This window comes from Phyllobates terribilis, unplaced genomic scaffold (assembly GCF_046119375.1).
Source record: "Phyllobates terribilis strain yellow unplaced genomic scaffold, ASM4611937v1 Scaffold_5__5_contigs__length_657084704, whole genome shotgun sequence".
In the NCBI taxonomy this organism is placed as follows: Eukaryota; Metazoa; Chordata; class Amphibia; order Anura; family Dendrobatidae; genus Phyllobates; species Phyllobates terribilis.
In genome coordinates, this window is record NW_027362765.1 from 91,906,567 (window position 1) to 91,929,552 (window position 22,986).

Here is a 22,986-nt window from a genome sequence, read left to right on the forward strand (position 1 = left end):
ATAATCCTCCATGTCAGGCTCGTCTGCCCGTGATTTAGGAGGGTCCTGACTGTTTAGACAAACCTTAAGTGTCCCATTTTCCTCACCCCACATCCCCGCCACTGGGTACCTCCAGACTTCCCTGAACAGAGAGACTAAACAGAGGGGAGGGAGGGCAGCCTGAGATTGCTTTTAGCCTTAGTAAAATTAACCACACGGCTATATTCTTGCAAATTTCCATTTTAAAATAACCCAGAAGCTGGAGGATTAAACTAAAGAATCCCAAAATTGTTGCCTTATTATTGTGCTACCCATGAAACCTTTACTGGAACGTTGTAGCCACTTTGTGACATCTTGAATTATGAAACAAAAAGGTTTGTTGTGCACAGATGTAGAAGTCATCAGGTTGTGATAAGGAATGAGGATCATACATGAATTTCTCAGGCTAAAGCTTTGGGACATTAGAGCAGCATACCATAATAAGGAGGCATATACCTCATCTGAACACGAAAGTCTTGTATCCAGCTGTAACAACCTGAGATCTTGCATTTGGGTCAACCCAAAACTCCAGACATTTCTCCAGTAGCCACCATGATTCTATTGGGGGCATGGTGCATCTGTGATACTTTGTGTCACCAAAGTAGGAGCTAGTAGATGAAGGAAACATGTAGACATATTTGTATATGTCACGTCTATTGTAAGCATTTTGGTCAACTTTTGGCCTTATCAAAATAGTAGAATCCAACTAAAGTAAATTCTATGACGCCTGAGAAAAAGAGAACTCCAACTGAGAAAGCTTGATTAAGGTCAGCAATTCCTCTATTGCCTCTAAGGATTGGGATATTACAGTCAATAGACACCAAGCCCTTCCCTCCCATCATGAAAAGTGTTGGTGACATTACAGACGGAATTCCCAATATGATTTTCACAATAGCCATGGAGGAATCCAAAGAAGATTTAATGGGACCAGTAAAGGTATCCAACTGAAGAGATTACTTTGAGATCCATAACTCATCTTTCTCCTCCAAGGATTCAACAAGCCCTTCGGTCCCATGATGAGATGTGTTGGTGGCATGAAGGAGGTGCTTTCCATTGATTTTTTTTCTTCTTGCTAAAGGAAATAGCTTGTGGAGGTAATCAGATTCTATGGGACCAACTACAGAAACTAGCTCGTTGGCCATAGGTCTTCTTTCTCCTCCAAGGACCTAAAGATCAGACCCCAAGCCTTTCTGTACCTCCATTAAAATTGTTGATTATATTAAAAGAAGGCTCCAAAAATATGATTTTTCACTATAAGGGTAGAGCCTCTACACCTTAAATATGGCTTTGTGCTATTCAGCTTCTTTGGTCGGCTCTGTTTTGTATTCCCTGCCAGTGTCCTGATATCAACATCCGAAGAGGGGCATCACAAGATCGCTGCAGCCGATTTTGATGGAAAGTGAAGGCTCTAGGTAATTGCTGCAGTCACTCCACGCCCCCTGCCAGATATTGATGTCTGGAGACTGGTGGGGACCAAGTATGGAGTGTGGAGGAACAACGCCACCAGTCCAGAAGGTGAGTATAGTTTTTCTTTTTTTTTTTTTACACAACCCTGGTTCCATTATAGTACTGGAGAACCCCTTAAAATGAAAGTGATCATCATAACACTGATAAGGATGTTGGTGAGACTCCAGCCTTTTGATGTCCATAGAAAGGTTTTAAGACCCAGGCTACCTGCAATTCAACCGAACCAAACTTAGATCACCATAGGGTTCTCCTGTACTAAGTACTAAGGTCCTGTTTAAATGAACCGACCGGCGGCACTCAGGCATACCGCACTGAACAATCAATAAATAATAGATCGTTCCTGGCACATAGGTTGCCATTATTCTCAGCAGCTCTGCTCCTGTTTACACAGGACGATGCGCTGCCGAGAATGATGTCCTTAGATCATTTCACCTGACGAACAAGCATTTTGCTCGTTTTTCGACTGACCGACAACCTTTTTAGACTGCAAGATTATCATGAGACAAACACTCTTTCATGATAATCTTGCCATGTAAACGGTCCTTATTCTGGCCTGACATGTTGATAAAATCTTTGCCCTACTAATCTGATTTTTAAAAAATGGATGACTCGGATGGAAGTTTACTATACGTGAGCTACCGGCAATGCCTATAAAACTCATTTGTGCTGTGTATACAGTACAGACCAAAAGTTTGGACACACCTTCTCATTTAAAGATTTTTCTGTATTTTCATGACTATGAAAATTGTACATTCACACTGAAGGCATCAAAACTATGAATTAACACATGTGGAATTATATACTTAACAAAAAAGTGTGTAACAACTGAAAATATGTCTTATATTCTAGGTTCTTCAAAGTAGCCACCTTTTGCTTTGATGACTGCTTTGCACACTCTTGGCATTCTCTTGATGTGCTTCAAGAGGTAGTCACCGGAAATGGTTTTCACTTCACAGGTGTGCCCTGTCAGGTTTAATAAGTGGAATTTCTTGCCTTATAAATGGGGTTGGGACCATCAGTTCTGTTGTGCAGAAGTCTGGTGGATACACAGCTGATAGTCCTACTGAATAGACTTTTAGAATTTGTATTATGGCAAGAAAAAAGCAGCTAAGTAAAGAAAAATGAGTGGCCATCATTACTTTAAGAAATGAAGGTCAGTCAGTCGAAAAAATTGGGCAAACTTTGAAAGTGTCCCCAAGTGCAGTTACAAAAACCATCAAGTGCTACAAAGAAACTGGCTCACATGAGGCACATGAGGACCGCCCCAGGAAAGGAAGACCAAGAGTCACCTCTGCTTCTGAGGATAAGTTTATCCGAGTCACCAGCCTCAGAAATCGCAGGTTAACAGCAGCTCAGATTAGAGACCAGGTCAATGCCACACAGAGTTCTAGCAGCAGACACATCTCTTCAACAACTGCTAAGAGGAGACTTTGTGCAGCAGGCCTTCATAGTAAAATAGCTGCTAGGAAACCACGGCTAAGGACAGGCAACAAGCAGAAGAGACTTGTTTGGGCTAAAGAACACAGGGAATGGACATTAGACCAGTGGAAATCTGTGCTTTGGTCTGATGAGTCCAAATTTGAGATCTTTGGTTCCAACCACTGTGTCTTTGTGCGACACAGGAAAGGTGAACGGATGGACTCTACATGTCTGGTTTCCACTGCGAAGCATGGAGGAGGAGGTGTGATGGTGTGTGGGTGCTTTGCTGGTGACATTGTTGGGGATTTATTCAAAATTGAAGGCATACTGAACCAGCATGGCTACCACAGCATCTTGCAGCGACATGCTATTCCATCCGGTTTGCATTTAGTTGGACCATTATTTTTTTTCGACAGGTCAATGACCCCAAACACACCTCCAGGCTGTGTAAGGGCTATTTGACCGAGAAGGAGAGTGATGCGGTGCTACGCCAGATGACCTGGCCTCCACAGTCACCAGATCTGAACCCAATCGAGATGGTTTGGGGTGAGCTGGACTGCAGAGTGAAGGCAAAAGGGCCAACAAGTGCTAAGCATCTCTGGGAACTCCTTCAAGATTGTTGGAAGACCATTTCCGGTGACTACCTCTTGAAGCTCATCAAGAAAATGCCAAGTGTGTGCAAAGCATTCATCAAAGCAAAAGGTGGCTACTTTGAAGAACCTAGAATATAAGACATATTTTCAGTTGATTCACTGATTTTGTTAAGTATATAATTCCACATGTGTTAATTCATAGTTTTGATGCCTTCAGTGTGAATGTACAATTTTCATAGTCATGAAAATACAGAAAAATCTTTAAATGAGAAGGTGTGTCCAAACTTTTGGTCTGTACTGTATATATTATTTTGTTACAGGTTTTTATGGTACTTTACTTCTTTTTATACTTTTTTTTCCAAATTGTAATAAAACAATAATAAGGAATTGAATCCTGCAGCCTCGGATCATTGACTTCAGCTGAAATCGACTTCATCTGTATCCTATCAATTACCAGTTTCAGTTTATTTAACACACATTACAAATTTTACATATAAAACAAGCAATCAGTGATCGAACCCGGCCAGGATATGGTTGTCTACATATCACATAGCACCGGAATAAGTGTGTTTAATACTAAATTACAAAAGATTTGGAAATCGGGTAAATGTTTTCCTAGATGCCGATAGAGAATTCCCAGTTTAATTAATCGTTTTTGCAATGGGAATTAGTTAGTCAGGATTTGTTAATTTGCATTTGACCAAGTGCTACCATGTGGGGTATAACTGTAATAAACATCTTGTCTGTGTTAACAAGGGGGTCCAATTACGTTACCCTCAGCGCGACACATATGGCTTCTCCACATCATGGATGCCTGAAACTAAATTCTGCCTTTTTTCATTCAACAGATCTGCAGGAGGCTTCAATATTACACAGTGGGGTCAATTTTTGGTTTTCCACTTCACTTGTGTGTATACGTGTGTTTATGCAAATAAATTCAATTTCAGCACCGGGGTGAATGTTGATCCAAGGAAAGTAAAAAATGGTCCACATCTAAACACAACATAATGTAAACTAAGGAGGCCTTTTTCCATCGTGGGTGGAACAATCAAGGAAGTTTTTGGAAAATTTTGAATTTTTTTTTTGCTAAATATGTAAATATGCAGATTCTTACTCTTATTCAAACATTCAGTGGGAAGCAGAGACTTTGAGCACTAATTTAAGACTTTGACACCTGTACATTAAATTGTTGAAGTTAAACATCTGGCATGGGTGTGTAAGTACTGGGCGCTGGGCTTAAAACATGATTTAGCAGTTTGCCTCCAACGTTTGTTCTGAATTCTTACAAAGTCACTCGAATTCAAGCTGAGAAGTTTCCCAAGCTCCAAGTCAGGAGATACAGGTCCAGAGTGCAAACAGCAAGCACTGAAATTGCCCTCGGCTGGGATGTTAAGGAACTCACCATATCTTTCGAGGAATTTCTCCCAAAAATTTTTTTTTATTTGAAAAAAATTTTTTTTCGGGCAAATGAGAAAAGAACAAATCTTTTGAAATTCGAATGTGTAGAAAAAAATCAATTGGCGGCAAATGATACGCTGCTAATCAGAATTATTATAAAGCCTCTAATTGCCTTGAAATGATGTGTATGACACTCCGAGGTCTCATTGAACTGTATCCAAGCCTTTTCAAGCTCCGTAAATGGTTATTCTTTAAAAAAACAAGTTACACCCTACCCATAAGATGGGACATAGCTTGGTGATCTCTCTAGCCATCCCAAGAATGGGGCCGTGGAGTCTCATCTCGAATGCAGGAGAGGTATGCATACCCAACCTCCTCTCCATTCGCTGTGGGATGCCAGAAATAGCTGAGGGCTCTACTCCACAGCCACATAGACAGTGTATGTAGCGGAGGCCAAGGATGCCCACTTTCACTGCATTCAAGATGGAGCTCCAAAGTCTTTTTCTCTGAGTTCTAAAGCCCTGATTTTAGGATTACTGTGAGTTCCATCAGTCAGACCCCCAACAATCAGCAAGTTTTATCCCTTATCTACTGGTCTTAAGTAGTGAAGACGATAATGCCAAGTTCCCTAATGGCCTAGGAAAATGGATTGTTTAAAGTTATTGATATGGTTATTATCAGCTTCTCTGGTGGTCTAGGGTATTAAAAGGGGTAACACACACACGCATGCATGGTGGTCTAGAGTAGTGGAGAAGCTAATGTAACCTTCCCGAATAGCCTAGAATATCTTAGAATAGTATCCTAGAATAGTGCAAGGTTAATGCCAGCTTTCCTAATGGCCTAGAGCATACATGTCAAACTCTGGCCCGTGGGCCAGATCTGGCCCGCAGGGTGATTATATTTGGCCTGTGACACCAGAACCACCACCCCTATGTGGGGCCCATTATTTTGTATGGAGGACTATGTGGGGCCATTATACTGTATGGAGGGCTATGTAGTGCCCATTATACTGTATGGAGGACTATGTGGGCTCATTATTATGTATGGAAGACTAATGAGGCCCATTATTCTGTATGGAGGGCTATGTGGAGCCATTATTATTCTGTATGGAGGACTATGTGGGCTCATTATTATGTATGGAGAACTATGTCGGGCCCATTATACTGTATACTGGTTGGCCTGCGACTTTGTCCAAGCTTTTCATTTTGGCCTTCTGTGTGTTTGAGTTTGACATCCCTGGCCTAGAGTATTGGAGATGTAATCCTTGCTTCCTGGTGGAGTAGAGATGGTAACATGAACTTCGCTGGTGTCCTAGGGTAGTGATGGCGTGATGCAAGTATAACTTGTTGTCTAAATTAATGGCAAACTTAATGCCAGCTTCCTTACAAACCTAGGGTACTGGAGGGGTAATTCCAGCTTTCTTGGTGGCCTACTTTTGTAAAGAGGTTAACACCAATATTACTAGTGGTCTAGAGTAGTAATGGGATAACGCTAGTGGAAAAGTTAGTGCCAGCTTCCTAATGGCCTAGTAAAGTGGAGAGGCAATGCCAACTTTCCGTGTGGTCTAGGAAAGTAAACAGGTAATGCAAGTATACGTGGTGGCCTAGGGCAATGGAGAGATTCATGTTAGCTTCCCTAGTAGTAAAGGTGTTACTACCAGCTTCCCTGGTGCTCTAGAGTAGTAAATAGTTAAGAAATTAGTAAATGTTGCAGTTGTAACTGAACTTGAAATATTAAAATGAAGGGGTATGGTTAGGAAGGAGTTATGAAATGTGCCTAATGTTGAGAAGTCGAAGGCAAACTGTTCCAAACATATGCTGCCATGCGCACAATTTTGCCTCAATTTGCATTATTTTTGTCATCGCCACGCATATTGCGGCACCATTGATGACGCTCCCTTCTATTAGAAGTTTCTCTACTTTCTCGTCCTCCATGTTGCCCTTCCATCTGAGTTGACTTTGGCCACCGGCATAAAAGAGGTTAACCAAAGACTGAAAATTATATTGTTCAAACCTGTGTCCGAAACTATTCTGTTCCTTAATCCCAAACTTTGTTCTAAATCTCCTCCATGTCTCCCACTTTCTATGACTAATTGGCTTGTGTTTATATTTGTAAAGGGATACCGAGCAATAAGCGTAATTCTCTCCAGTTCTTTGTCGAGCAATTCCATACGACCTGGGACATAACATGGAAATCAGCGGCTGATTAGACACAACTTCTGCTGCAATCACACCTTTCAAGAGTAATTATCCCGGCCGAGGTTCTGATGACATGAAACATCCGGCCCCTTGCCCCACGCAGGCGTCACTCCATGCTTTCCGTCATGGGCCGAGGACAGTGATTCGAAAGGACAAAATAACCCAGCGAGGCTTTCTTTCTTAAGCTACAAATGAAGGAGACTTAGGAGGGCTGATTGACTCAGGAACAAGGTTTATGTGTATGTGCTGAAATAAATCAGTAATACCATGTGACATGCCAGGCCAAGTCACATAGAGAGGGTAAAACGGGAAGGAAAGATGCATTTTTCCAAAGACAAAACACAAATTATCATGTGCCGCTTTTTTTTTCCAGAAACGGCGCCACCCCTTTCCATGGGTTGTGTCTGGAATTGCAGCTCAGAGCGCAGCAGTCAATATAAGTTTGTCAACCGCTTCTGTGCTCTGCATAGGCAGCAACTGAGATGGCAGAACTTTCAGTATAATGAAGTGTTTCAGTTTGAGGAAGGGAGAATTGTGGATAATCCATGCTGCTGGTAAACAAAATGGTAAATCTTGGTCCACGCAAGTAAGTTTGTGGTTTGTATTATTTCAACGCGTTTCGAAATTTACACACTTCTTCATCAGGGTTAAAAACTACCGTGGTTTTTTGTCCTGATGAAGAAGTGTGTAAACTTTGAAACACGTTGACATATTAAAACCGAAAACTTACTTATGTGGACCAGGATTTACCATTTCGTTTACCAGTAGCATGGATTATCCACAATTCTCCCTTCCTGTGATTTCCTTGTTCTGAGGACCCATGGACCTGCAGCAGCTGGGTTTCTATGCCATAACAATGTTGTGTGAACACAACTCCACCAGGTTAGCATAACTTTTTATACTATCTAATTATCAACTGGATAAGACCCTATTGCGCTTTTTTCTGCTCCCTAGTTATAGAAAACTTTCTCCTCCTGGACTGATCCTTCGTTCTCAAATTGCTCAATTCATGGGTAAAATACCGTATGTCTTCAGAATGAACTTCTTCAGAACTTGCATCAGAATGTCTGTATCGACCTCTAGCCCCTCCCCACTCCACAAAATTTAAATAAAAACACCAACTGTCATCTTCTATCTCAGTAACAGAGAAATCTACCTTCCTTCACTGAATACAGAAGTTATCTGTGAATTGAGAGTGAAAGAGAAATCCAGGAGGAGAAAGAAGTAGCTTTCTTTGATAAGATATATTACAAAGTTTCTTACTTTCATGTGCACTATTGGTTTCTGAAATAAAAATTAAAATAATAATTCTTTAAAGAAGAGTTAAGAAAAAAGTAGATAAAATACTAAAATGACAATAAATTTGACTCTTCTACGTACTTTTTCATCCGTAACTATAGTTAAGTCAAGGGTTACAGTTAGTGCTTGCACTATGGCTAGTGTTACGGCTAGCACTTTTGCTAGCGCTATAGCTACGATTATGGTGAGTGCTTGTGCTAGGTTAGAGCTAGAGTTATAGCTAGTGCTTGTGTTAGGACTAGGGTTAGAGCTTGGTTACAGCTAGTGCTTGTGCTAGGACTAGGGTTAGAGATTGGTTACAGCTAGTGCTTGTGCTAGAGTTACAGTTAGTGCTTGTGCTAGGACTAGGTTTAGAGCTTGGTTATGGCTAGTACTTGTGCTGGAGTTACAGTTAGTGCTTGTGCTATGGCTAGTGTTACGGCTAGGACTTTTGCTAGCGCTATAGCTACGGTTATGGTGAGTGCTAGTGCTTGTGCTAAGTTAGAGCTAGAGTTATAGCTAGTGCTTGGGTGAGGGCTAGAGTTACTGTTTGTGATAGGGCTAGTGTTAGAGCTTGGTTCCAGCTAGTACTTGTGCTACGGTTAGAGCAAGTTTTACAGCTAGTGCTTGTGCTAGGGCTAGGGTTAGAGCTATGATTATAGCTATGACTTGTGCTAGTACTAGGGTTAGAGCTACAGTTATGGCGAGTACTTGTGCTATGATTAAAGCTAGGGTTACATCTAGTGCTCTTTCTAGGGTTAAAGCTAGGGTTATGGCTAGTGGTTGTTAGGGATAGGATTATGGCAGGTGTTTGCGCTAGGGCTAGGGTTAGATCTAGGGTTGCGGCTAGTGCTAAGGCTAGATCTAGGGTTATGGTTAGTGCTTGTGCTAGGACTAGGGTTAGAGCTTGGTTATGGCTAGTACTTGTGCTAGAGTTAGAGCTAGTGCTTGTGCTAGGGCTAGTGTTATGGCTAGGACTTGTGCTAGGGCTAGAGTTACGATTATGGTGAGTGCTTGTGCTAGGGCTAGGTTAGAGCAGGGTTATAGCTAGTGCTTGTGCTAGGGTTAGAGCTAGAGTTACGGCTAGTGCTTGTGCTAGGGCTAGAGTTACTGTTTGTGCTAGGGCTAATGTTAGAGCTTGGTTACAGCTAGTACTTGTGCTAGGGTTAGAGCAAGGTTTACGGCTAGTGCTTGTGCTAGGACTAGGGTTAGAGCTATGATTATGGCTAGGACTTGTGCTAGGGCTAGGGTTAGAGCTATGGTTATGGCAAGTGCTTGTGCTATGATTAAAGCTAGGGTTACATCTAGTGCTCTTGCTAGGGTTAAAGCTAGGGTTATGGCTAGTGGTTGTGTTAGGGCTAGGGTTATGCAGGTGTTTGTGCTAGGGCTAGATCTAGGGTTGCGGCTGGTGCTTGTGCTAAGGCTAAGGTTAGATCTAGGCTTATGGTTAGTGCTTGTGCTAGGGCTAGGGTTAGAGCTAGGGCTAGAGTTAGATTTAGGTTACGGCTAGTGCTTGGTGTAAAATTAGAGCTAGTGTAAAGGCTAATGCTTGTGCTAGGGCTAGGTTTAGGGATAGGGTTACATTTAGGACTTGGGTAATAAATGTAAAAAAAAACATAAAAAATTAAATGAAGTAAAAAAAATCTTACAATTTTTCTTAAAATTGTAAGAATTAAAAGTTGTCTGTCAGAATTCAGTAAAAAACAGAAAAACTAGTAGACCAAAGGAAAAACTATAATTACATCTGTATTTTCTTAAAATATAATATATTTGCTTGGAGGAATAAGAGGTTCAATGCTGAACTAGGCGAAGGGACTCAGGGAGCACTAATGGTCCATGGCCCCTGGCATTGGTACTCACACCAGGCCATTGCTCTGATTATGGGTTATATCTGGTATTGCAGTTTTGCCCATTTACTTCAATACTGCAATACCAGACACAACCTATTCACAAAGGTGGAGCTCTTTCTCAATTTTTTTTTCTAATCACATGAAAGCTTTTTAATCTTCAGGTCTAGGTAGGATTCTTTGTCGATATCAATTGACCAAATAATATAGAATATGGATTTTTATTAGGTGGAACATCCTTTTGGTATTTTGATGGTGTGTTGCCTCAATGAATAGTATAGCTTTGAACACATGCCAAGATATTGCATTAAATAGCATCTCGAAACTGTGATGTGTGTCATTCATTCAGGTGTGGTTCTCGTTTTTCATGTGTACGTTTAGTCAGTGGTGGACTGTTTGTGGTGAGATAGGGGTTAATGAGACATTTACAATAACACTAGAATTATAATCGTTATTTGCAGGTCATTAATTTCCCAGAAGACATGAGGATAGAAGATTACCATTGAAATACTGTAAGTATTTCCCTGGGCATCCCACAATTTTAAAGGGGTGGTATAATAAAAATAGTCATACATAACATTAATACATGACTGGAAGCAAAATCATATCCCTGATGTCGATCATGGCTGAACGATGTTGGCAGAGCTTCCTGATTAGGTCATCTTTGTGCAATATTAAAAAAAATATTTTTTGTCAAAAAGTTACATGAAGATGATTGCGGTTGTAAAGAACTTTTCTTATTCTTTAAATTATTTTGCTTTTAGAAGTATATGGGGTATGAGTCAATTGTCCAAGGAGGTGACTCCCTATTTTTTGTCTTTTTGCCATTTTGGATATTCTTCGTTTTGCTGATTTTGTAATAATATCTGTATATTAAGTTGTACATGCACACTGCACATCTTTCTCCTTTGTTTTTTTTTAGAGGTGTTGTGTAAGTCTCTGCTTGGGTCACACTTTAAAGGGACGATTTTACTACTTAAACAAGTGGTATGGCTCCATAGGTTCTTGTACAACAATAAAATGATACATGTTTTACAGCAATGTGATTTACCATCAATGAGAAATGTGTCACGAAGTCACGTGAAAATTAGCCTGGAAGGGCACTGGAGGTGTATCAATGGCCTCTGAGTATGCAGACACCCCCTTCCCCCGTGCACTTCCAGGCTAAGTTGTTTTTTTTCTTTAAAGTTTGATTTGTAAGCACTGGTACTTCAAATTACTTCTAAACTTGTATCATTTGTATACAGTCAAACCACTATTTTCACCCTTAAAATAATTCTTTCAGGTTCCCTTTGAAGAAAATTGTCAAACAATCATGTTTTTATTAGACTCACCTGGTAAGATGGATTCATGAAGCCGCAGGGTAGCATCACAGACAGAGGGTGCTGGCACAGTAGGCTGGAAGTCACATGGAACAGCAAAGACTTGGAGATTAGGCTATGCTGGATGGCAGATAAACAAGGCAGGACACCCCAGAAGCCACAGAACCAGGAGGTCAGATAGATAAAAAATTGGCTGGTTTGAAGCAGTGCTCAGATGTAGATGGCTAAATCCACAGCAGATTGAAATGTATTGAGAACAAACTCTAACAACATCTCATGATGCTTGCAGCGAAAAATGGGTTAACTAGAGCACATGCAAGTTATAGAATCCATACCAGATTGTTACATAATGAGAACAGTCTGTATTGTCAGTTCATGATGCTTATAGCAAACAATGGGTTAACCTAGCAGCAGATGCAAGTAATATGAACATACTCTAATAACAGTTTGTGATGCTTACAACAAACGATAGATTAACCAGCAGCAGATGGAAAAAATATGAACAGACGCTGATAAAAGTTTATGATGCTTATGGCAAATTATGGATTAACTAGCAGCAGATTCAAATGATGGAAATCATAGAAGTCTGAGGAGATTATGGTAAGAGAACAAACAGGATAAAAGCAATCTTGCCTTACAAAGTCAATACTCAGACCCAGGGGTGTGTCAAATGGGGCCTTAAGAGGCAATGGAGGATGATGTCACTGAGGAATGCCAGACCATTTTCAAGATCCGACGTGAAGCACAGAAAAGGGCAGCAGCCATAGGGGATGGGAGCGGAACTCGATCTTGAAGACAAGATAAGTGTGTAAGAGATTTAATACATTTCAGAACTGTGAAATTAAAATATAATATATATAAGGGTATAACTCTGATTTTATCTCTCACGTTTAAATAATAAGATAATCACAAAGCCCAGACAATGGGCTCCTATAGAGCTTTAGTCCAACTAGTTTCATTTTCCCTACCGCACACTAAGTAGTAGTTGATTCTCAAGTATTGTAAGTCCCACTTGCAAGCGAATATGCATCATGGTATCATGGTACCCTCGTGATAGTATAATACAGAAAAAAATATCCATGCCCTGACCCAAAAATGAGCCTGTAAGAATGATCTTGAAGCTGAAGTGGGTCATATGAGCTGGTTCCCGTAAGGATTTTGAGATAAACAAGACTATTTTCACCCAGCACAAGCAGAGAAGATATTTTGTGTTGTCTTTTTGTTGTTTTTTTTTTCTTTTTCGCTGGACGAAAGACAAAAAAAATCCAGACAGAAACAGAGAGTAAAATACTGTTCCATCCTCTGAGCTCTTTTAAGTCTACCCACCTGTTGCTTTCGCATCCAACATTCCAGTACTTGCACAGGAGAGGGTGTTGTCCCCGATTGCCCAACATTCACTTCCAAGCCAGAATGTATGGACCCGTAACAATAGCACATTGTCTCCTAGTATAATTGTCTTCTGCTTTGCTTGCTGTAAATAGAGCAAAAATGCACTGCAGGGTCTATTTGTACATCAGAGTGTTCGCCAAAGATGGCTTTTATGTCGTTTGTGGGTTTACCATCTTCATATCTACACTTATGTACCTGTGTGTGGCCAAGTTATATGAAGGATTTCAGATTTTGAGGTTAGCAATGACTTAAAAATGCTTTCCAGGACTATAACATTGAAGGACTACATTTTGAACAGGCATCAATATCTAAGAAAGCCAGCTCTTTGAGAAGACCCCCGCTTCAGAGTTTTCATTCAGTAAATATTAATATGTGAGTTGTGGTAGATAAGGTGTCTTTACTTTATGGTAGCTGCTCGATCCCAGGTCCTGGAAGCACCACATCTGGCATTGTGCTTTACACATTACAACATTTCTGAAACTGATTGAAACCTTCAGTGAAGGGGGCTGGATGAAATTCCATATCAATAGCTAAGCCATCCCCATTCTCTGTCACTTCATTGAGTAGTGAAGGGGGCTGGCTTAGCTACTTAGATTCATAGTCAACTGTCCTCTTTCACACACTGCTTTGGTCAATTCGCAATTGCAACAAAAGATGTCTGAATCAAGCACAAGACCCGTAGCAAAGCTGCCGAGATCCATGATGGAACAACCACCAGAGAATCGAGGCACCTAGGCTAATACAATTAAGTAACATATAACTTATTACCTAAAGTTGATTTGTGTATATTTTTGCCTAAAAAACTTAAATTGCCATTTAGTCTATCTAGGTCATCCCCTTTTTTTGAGAGGACCATCCTTTAAGATGGTCTTTCAACCATAAGACTTTCTTTCAACCCAAACTTAGTCACCTCAGTTAGGTTATACCATGTACTGATCAGTCTGAACACATATTATAAACCATAGCAGTGTCCCAAGTCAAGATAATTCAAAGATCTCCAGCAGGGTGGTTCTTCAAACCACGTGAGAACTTGGATGTCACAATTCCTTCACTCAGTATGGTGAGTGGCAGCTCAGCTGTCCAATCTGGGGCAGGGTCATGCTGAGCTGTCAGTGCGGGGACATTTCAGTCTCCCAATAAGGGCCAGGGTGTGCTGGGTTTGCTACAGGTATATCTTGTTAGGAATTATTCCACTTCTATTTAGCTGGCTGGCTGTCTCTGATATCTGCCAGTTGTAGCTCTGCTCAAGTGGTGCGTGTTACTCTGTGCTTTACGTTTTAGCATTCTAATCTTTGTTACCCAACCTTGGATTTGTCTTTGACCATCTGTTTGCCAAGCCCCTTTTTCTTATCCACTATCTTCTTCGAATTCTGACCCCGGACTGTGACCTGCCTATGCCTCACCCATCTGTTTATGATGTACTCTCCTGGCTTTTGACCTTGGACTCCTTGACTTCCCTACCTCACGGCTAGTTCGTGAGTAGTGACTAGCATCACATTGGGTTTTTACAAAATAAACCTGATAAATGTGACTAACTCCCAAGACTGTTTTGAAAACTTTTGTGATCCATATTGAACACATATTGTGAACTATAACAGTGCTAGCAGTCATTGTACTTAACTAGGACATCTCCTGTAGGGTGGTTCTTCAAACCACAAAAGAATTTCCTTATATCTATTGAATATTGGCCTCTTTTTCTCTCTTTTTTGAGAGGACCATCCTACTGAAAGGCCTTTTTGCAACACAAACTAGAGGGTCATCTCAAATAGGTTTTACTGTGTGCTGAACATTCTAAACATAAACATCTCCAGTAGGATGGCACTTCAAATCATGAGAACTTGAGTTTTTACAAATAACCCAAATAACTACAATTAGATTGAAATGTTGTTTTAAAACCATTTGTGGGACATATTGGACATGTATTGTAAATCATCACAGCATCCCAGGTCAACTCAAACATATCCAGTAGAGTGGTTCCTTAAACCACATAAAGATTCCATAATATTTATTGCATATTGGCCTCTTTTTTGAGAAGACCATCATTCTAGAAGACCATTTTTCGTCAGACAACATGAGAATTCTCTTATATCTATTGAATATTGGCTTATTTTTAGAGAGGACCATCCTTCTAGAAGACCACTTTTCAACACAAACTTGGATGGTCATCTCAAGTATGTTTAACTGTGTGCTGAACAGTTTAAACATGAACATCAACAGTAGAGTGGTTCTTCAAACCATGTGAGAACTTGGGTTTTTACAAAAGAACCCTAATACTTATGATTAGCTCCCAGTACCTTTGTGGTACATACTGGACACATATTGTAAATCATCACAGCATCCCAGGTCAACTCAAACATATCCTGTAGGGTGGTTCTTTAAACCATATAAGGATTTCCCATCCTTCTAGAAGACTAATTTGAGCCACAAACTTGGGTGATTATCTCAAATAGGGTTTATTGTGTACAAAACAGTATGAACTCATATTGTAAACCTTTGCAGCATCCCAGGTCAAGGTAATTAATTTGAACATCTCTAGTAGGTTGGTTCTTCGTACCATGTCAGAACTTGGGTTTTTACAAAACAACCCTAATAACTGCAACTAGCTCCTAAGACTGTTTTGAAGACCTTTCTGATTCATATTGAACCTCTATTGTGAACTATCGCAGTGCCCAGGTCATCATACTTAGCTAGAACACCTCCTGTAGGGTGGTTCTTCAAAACACGAGAATTCCCTTATATCTATTGAATATTGTCCTCCAGTTTTAAGAGAACCATGTTTCTAGAAGACCACTTTTCAACACAAACTATCTCAAAAAGAGTTTACTGTGTACAAAACAATCTGAACACATACTATAAACCTTCTCAGCGTCCCAGGTCAAGGTAATTAATTAGAACGTCTCTAGTTGGGTGGTTCTTCAAACCACGTGAGAACTCGGGTTTTTACAAAACAACCCTAATAATTAAGGCTAGCTCCCAAGGCTGTTTTGAAAACCTTTGTGGTACTTCTTTATGAGGTAAAACCAAATTATATTCCTCAGTAGAATAACAATGCAAGTGCTCATCAAGTTGTTTGCATGCCAATAATAGCAAAGGGTTTGGATTCCGAGGCTCGATAATAAGTCACAAGGAAGGGTGCTTCTAGAATCACATCACGTTATCCATATTGCTAACGCGTGGGAATCAGCATGGCAAGCTGATAGCATTGCTACACTGCCTGTTTGTTTTGGACGTTAGGTATGGCATTGTGGGTTGAGACATTACTCAGTCTGACCTCTTATTTCCTGAAGCGGCCATTGCTGATCCAGGGCAAGATGCTCATAGATGGAGCTTGTTGAATCGAGCACCGAAATTAATTTCTCGGCAGACTTAATTGTATAGTGCTGGGGGCAGTCTTACACATTTGTTTCTTAGGGTTTGTTATCGTGAAACATCTTTTTAGTCAACAACTTCATTGGAAAATTAAGATTTCCAGAAAGTCGGTGTCTAAACAACTTATTAATTAAGGTCAAATTGGAATCAAAATAGTGATATGTGAGACACATCACTGACTGTCGTATATAAGCTTTATATTTCATGGAGCTGCTTCTGGTGTTCCTCTCCTTTTTCTCAATGTACATAGTAATGTATCACACTGAAAGTCACTCAGGATCAGTACAGGATAAGTAATGTAATGTCTGTACACAGTGACTGCACCAGCAGAATAGTGAGTGCAGCTCTGGAGTATAATACAGGATGTAACTCAGGATCAGTACAGGATAAGTAATGTAATGTATGTACACAGTGACTCCGCCAGCAGAATAGTGAGTGCAGCTCTGGCGTATAATACAGGATGTAACTCAGGATCAGTACAGGATAAGTAATGTAATGTATGTGCACAGTGACTGCACCAGCAGAATAGTGAGTGCAGCTCTGGAGTATAATACAGGATGTAACTCAGGATCAGTACAGGATAAGTAATGTAATGTATTTACACAGTGACTGCACCAGCAGAATAGTGAGTGCAGCTCTGGGGTATAATACAGGATGTAACTCCGGATCAGTACAGGATAAGTAATGTAATGTATGTACACAGTGACTGCACCAGCAGAATAGTGAGTGCAGCTCTGGAGTATAATACAGGATGTAACTCAGGATCAGTACAGGATAAGTAATGTAATGTCTGTACACAGTGACTCCACCAGCAGAATAGTGACTGCAGCTCTGGAGTATAATACAGGATGTAACTCAGGATCAGTACAGGATAAGTAATGTAATGTATGTACACAGTGACTGCACCAGCAGAATAGTGAGTGCAGCTCTGGAGTATAATACAGGATATAACTCAGGATCAGTACAGGATAAGTAATGTCATGTATGTACACAGTGACTGCACCAGCAGAATAGTGAGTGCAGCTCTGGAGTATAATACAGGATGTAACTCAGGATCAGTACAGGATAAGTAATGTAATGTATGTACACAGTGACTCCACCAGCAGAATAGTGAGTGCAGCTCTGGAGTATAATACAGGATGTAACTCAGGATCAGTACAGGATAAGTAATGTAATGTATGTACACAGTGACTGCACCAGCAGAATAATGAGTGCAGCTCTGGAGTATAATACAGGATGTAACTCAGGATCAGTACAGGATAAGTAATGTAATGTATGTACACAGTGACTCCGCCAGCAGAATAGTGAGTGCAGCTCTGGAGTATAATGCAGGATGTAACTCAGAATCAGTAATGGATAAGTAGTGTAATGTATGTACACAGTGACTGCACCAGCAGAATAATGAGTGTAACTCTGGAGTATAATACAGGATAAGTAGTGTAATGTATGTACAGAGTGACTGCACCAGCAGAATAGTGAGTGCAGCTCTGGAGTATAATACAGGATAAGTAATGTAATGTATGTACAGAGTGACTGCACCAGCAGAACACAATATCCTCATGTTTTGTGTTCATTGGATTAAGCCATAATCACAGTTACAATGGAAAGGGCACTTCTATTTGTTTCTCATAGGTTATATGTAAGTGATACAAATACTATGTCAAGTGCTGGACATGTTAGGGGGTAAATGCCTTCAATTTTAGCCTCAGGCAATAGGTTCTTTCTTGTGTTAATGATATACAGGAATGATTCCCACTGAAGTCGCCTGTCAATCAAAGCTGACCTTGTGAGATTTCCAGGGATGATAAGAAGAGTGAAAGAGGCAGGAGATATGCTATATACATCTGACTATACTGCGGTCCACAATTCCTTATGGTCTGCCATCCACAGCAGTATTCGTTTAACCCCTTAACGGCCCTAGAAAAAATAAATTTGGGAATTTTTTGTGACGCGTGAAATATTTTTTAGAAATATTTTTCTTGTTTCGTTTCATTATAAAGTTTTTCAAATGGTAAAAAACATCAATTAATATTTTTCGATTTTTTACATTTTAAAATTTACAGCAATATACTGTTGTGTTCTGGGTGTTTTGCTATGTTTTGTGTCGGCAGTATAGTTTTGGTTTGACAAGAGTCGTGTGGGATTTTTTTTTTATTGTGTCTTTCATATTAAGCTTATTTGTCTTGGGTGAATGGATCAGTTTTATGGTGGTTTGGGTTGACTTGGATGAATTTTTCATTTTATTTTATTTTTCTAATTTTCAGTTTTTGCTCCTGTTTTTATAGCCAAAGTCTGGACTGATCTGAAAGGAAATTAGAAAGAAAAGAAAGAACTTTTATGGTTTTAACCATTAGTTTTACGCCTGGTTTTTACTCAAGAACTTGTAGTTAAAAAACTACATGAATAATTTCATCCTAATAGAGGAGGACGCCATATTGAGAATAATCTACTATTTTAAGATTATGTAAATGTTTTTGCTATGCATACCCCTTTTTTCACATGTAAAGCGCCATAGAATAAATGGCGCTATAATAATAAATAATAATAATAGCAAAAGTGGAGAGCAGCCACAAAGAATTTATTTATGTAATGCCTAATGTCACCTTTGGGGGTGCTGCAGGGAAATACAATAGTCTCCCCCACAGATTATATGATATTGCTGGGGGTTCAAGCAGAGGGGAACTGCTAGTTTTTGGTCTTCTGTGCAAATTTGATGTGTGCCCTTTTGGGCTAGGGTGACATTTCTACAAGTCATAAGATCATGATCACAAGTTTTGATAAGAAATGAGGTCACACAGAAAACCACATAAAAGGCGACTAAAAAGCAGCAAAATGACCAAAAAAATACAAAATTACTTGGAATCCTTAACGATTCTACATAACAAAACAATACAATAGGGACGGCTGAATGGAGAAGGGAGGGAAAGCCCATCAAAGCGCAAATTAGACAAGGAAGACGGAGAAGTGATTGACTAACTGAGGATGACACTGGAGTCATTGGCACTTAATTAGGGGAAATGTATTGACAGATAATGTCAGACATCCTCTTTGAACCAAATTTCCAGGTCACATGTTGTAAAGGGTGAGGTTGTAAGAGGTCAGAGATCACAGGAGGGATGTCACCTGGAGATGAAACCAAAGGGCAGCCATCACCGGACCCATCGCTCCCTGTAAGGTGACAGCACTGTCTCCATTTCTTCTGTAATGTGATATTACTGTGTACATTATCCCTGTACTGTGACATCACTGGGTGCAGTGTCCTTATACTGTGACATCACCGGGTATATTATCTCTGTACTGTGACATAACTGTGTAGATTTTCCTTGTACTGTGACATCATTGTATTAAATCTCTCTGTACTGTGACATCACTGTCTGCATTAGCTTGGTAATATGACATAAATGTGTAGATTATGCCTGTACTGTGACATCACTGCGTGTATTATCCCTGTACTGTGACATCACTGTGTTTATTATCCCTGTATTATGACATCACTATGTTTATTATTGCTGTACTGTGACATCACTGTTTATTACCCCTGTACTGTGACATCACTGTGTTTATTATCCCTGTACTGTGACATCACTGTGTTTATTATCCCTGTACTGTGACATCACTGTGTTTATTACCCCTGTACTGTGACATCACTGTGTTTATTACCCCTGCACTGTGACATCACTGTGTGTATTATCCCTGTACTGTGATATCACTGTGTTTATTATCCCTGTACTGTGATATCACTGTGTGTATTATCCCTTTACTGTGACATCACTGGGTTTATTATCCCTGTACTGTGACACCACTGTGTTAATTATCCCTGTACTGTGATATCACTGTGTTTATTATCCCTGTATTGTGACATCACTGTGTTTATTATACCTGTACTGTGACATCACTGTGTTTATTATCCCTGTACTGCGACATCACTGTGTTTATTATTCCTGTATTATGACAGTACTATGTGCATTATCCCTTTACTGTGACATAACTGTGGTTATTGTGTGACGTAACTGTGTAGATTTTCCTTATATTGTGACATCACTGTGTTTATTCTCTCTGTACTGTGACATCACTGTGTGCATTATCTCTGCACTGTGGCATCACTAAGTTTATTACCCCTGTACTGTGACATCACTGTGTTTATTATCCCTGTACTGTGACATCACTGTGTTTATTATCCCTGTACTGTGACATCACTGTGTTTATTACCCCTGTACTGTGACATCACTGTGTTTATTACCCCTGCACTGTGACATCACTGTGTGTATTATCCCTGCACTGTGATATCACTGTGTTTATTATCCCTGTAGTGTGATATCACTGTGTGTATTATCCCTTTACTGTGACATCACTGGGTTTATTATCCCTGTACTGTGACACCACTGTGTTAATTATCCCTGTACTGTGATATTACTGTGTTTATTATCCCTGTACTGTGACATCACTGTGTTTATTATACCTGTACTGTGACATCACTGTGTTTATTATCCCTGTACTGCGACATCACTGTGTTTATTATTCCTGTATTATGACAGTACTATGTGCATTATCCCTTTACTGTGACATAACTGTGGTTATTGTGTGACGTAACTGTGTAGATTTTCCTTATATTGTGACATCACTGTGTTTATTCTCTCTGTACTGTGACATCACTGTGTGCATTATCTCTGCACTGTGACATCACTAAGTTTATTATTCCTGTATTATGACGTTACTATGTGCACTATCCCTTTACTATGACATAACTGTGTTTATTATCTCTGTACTATATCACTGTGTTTATTATCTCTGTACTATGATATCACTGTGTTTATTATCCCTGTACTGTGACATCACTGTGTTTATCCCTGTACTATGACATCACTGTGTTTATAATCGCCGTTCTGTGACATCACTGTGTGCATTATTCCTGTATTTGGACATCACTGCATTTATTATCTCTGAATTGTGATATCTGTGTATATTTTTCCTGTATTGTGACACTACGGTGCTTATATTCCCTATAATGTGACATCACTGTGTGCATTATCTTTGTGCTGTAACACTCTCCCTCTATGATGGCATCACTGGTCACATGTTATAGTGGGGCGTAATGCCCAATTTTGCTATGGGGCCTCATGTTTACTTGTTATGCCCCGTATACCTAATATGTATAAACCCAATAGTTGTCATATAAAAAGAATAGAGGATTCTGGGTATCTAACAAGCCGTATCATGGCTGCTGGATGGGAGCGCCACTTTTCCGCACTGGTACATTATGGGTTGCAGTCATTCTTCCTCCTATCACTTCGTACATATCCTGTGGAAGAAGAAGAAGAAATAACAAGGTGAAATAAAGAATCTTTTTTCCCAGCTCCGCCAACACAGCTGAGGAATAGCGGGGACGGCAGATTCATGCCTTTGTTCCTGTGCTGGGCTATGCTGCGCTAACAATACCTGCATTCAGGCTCTGCCAAGGCAGCACAAAGTGCTTACCTTCCAGCGCAGATAAGAGTAGGCAGGCAAAATGACTTTCAACAATATTTTGCTTCATGTTCACTGTATATGAGCATTGAGTACAGTAAATCAGTGCACAGACTGGGTCAGTGTGACCAGGAGAGCCCAGGCTGGGCTCGGATCTGCTATTCCCAGTCCTTTACTTAGTTCAGGCTCCTCACAAAGACCTTGACAGTCAATAAGTCCACAAGGTACGTTGCATTTCCCTGCTTTTCTGATCATTTGGCTAGGAAACGTCGCTTTGGGACCACTTTGCTACAAGGAAGACTATTTCCCTTTAAAAAACGTAGTTCTTGCGCAGAACTTGGTGCAGTCGGAGGCGTCAAATGCTGCTGGTTATCTCAAAGTAAGCGCCATATGCTTCATCAATCAGGAGCAGCAATCTGATTCTTCTGGTCTTTGCTTCCACTAGTTCCTTTTCTCATCTCCAGATGTAGCAGAGCTGAGTTTGTCAGCTGGCAGCAGTCAGGGGCTCTCACTTTACCTGCGGTCTGGCATTTGGCTGTAGCTAAACGTACACAGAACGAAGGAGATAGAGAACAAAGAACAAACTCAGATCTGCTTCATCGCTGCAATTATTTCTTTTTCCTGACATGTATACATGCTGCGTAATTTATTATTAATCGTTTATTTAGTTATTATACCTGCTTATATTCTGATTCCATCCATTAAGTCATGTCTGACCCTTGGATACTCTGTAGGCCACCTCTCTCCGTGCTTCCCTGTTTATATAGCGCCATCATATTCCACAGCGCTTTACAGACATTGTTATCATCGCTGTCCCCATTGGGGCTCACAATCTACATTACCTATCAGTATGTCATTGGATATAATAATAATAATAACTGCTGTTTATTACTTCTCATGTATTTGGTTTTTTGAAGTTGAGAAGGTGCATGCATAATTGTGATTTTATTTCTCATGTACAATTGATTTTGGTATAGAAAAATGATAAAATTATTAAAATATACTAAAAAATATAGATAGATAGATAGATAGATAGATAGATAGATATGAGATAGACCGATAGATATGAGATAGATCGATAGATAGATAGATAGATAGATAGATAGATAGATATGGGAAAGAGGTAATAGATATATGATAGATAGATAGATATGAAAGATAGATAGATAGATAGATAGATAGATAGATAGATAGATAGATAGATAAATAGATAGATAGATAGATA

At 40.0% G+C, this 22,986-nt stretch overlaps 1 protein-coding gene across 1 annotated transcript in view; it reads left to right on the plus strand.

The window, feature by feature from the left end:
* The first annotated feature begins 21,830 nt into the window (after window positions 1–21,830).
* SOX9 (SRY-box transcription factor 9) overlaps window positions 21,831–22,986 on the plus strand; it is a 58,437-nt gene continuing 57,281 nt past the window's right edge. Inside the window, exon 1 of the mRNA XM_073682537.1 lies at window positions 21,831–21,985. The gene's annotated coding sequence lies outside the window, so the exon portion shown is untranslated. The remainder of the gene's footprint in view (window positions 21,986–22,986) is intronic.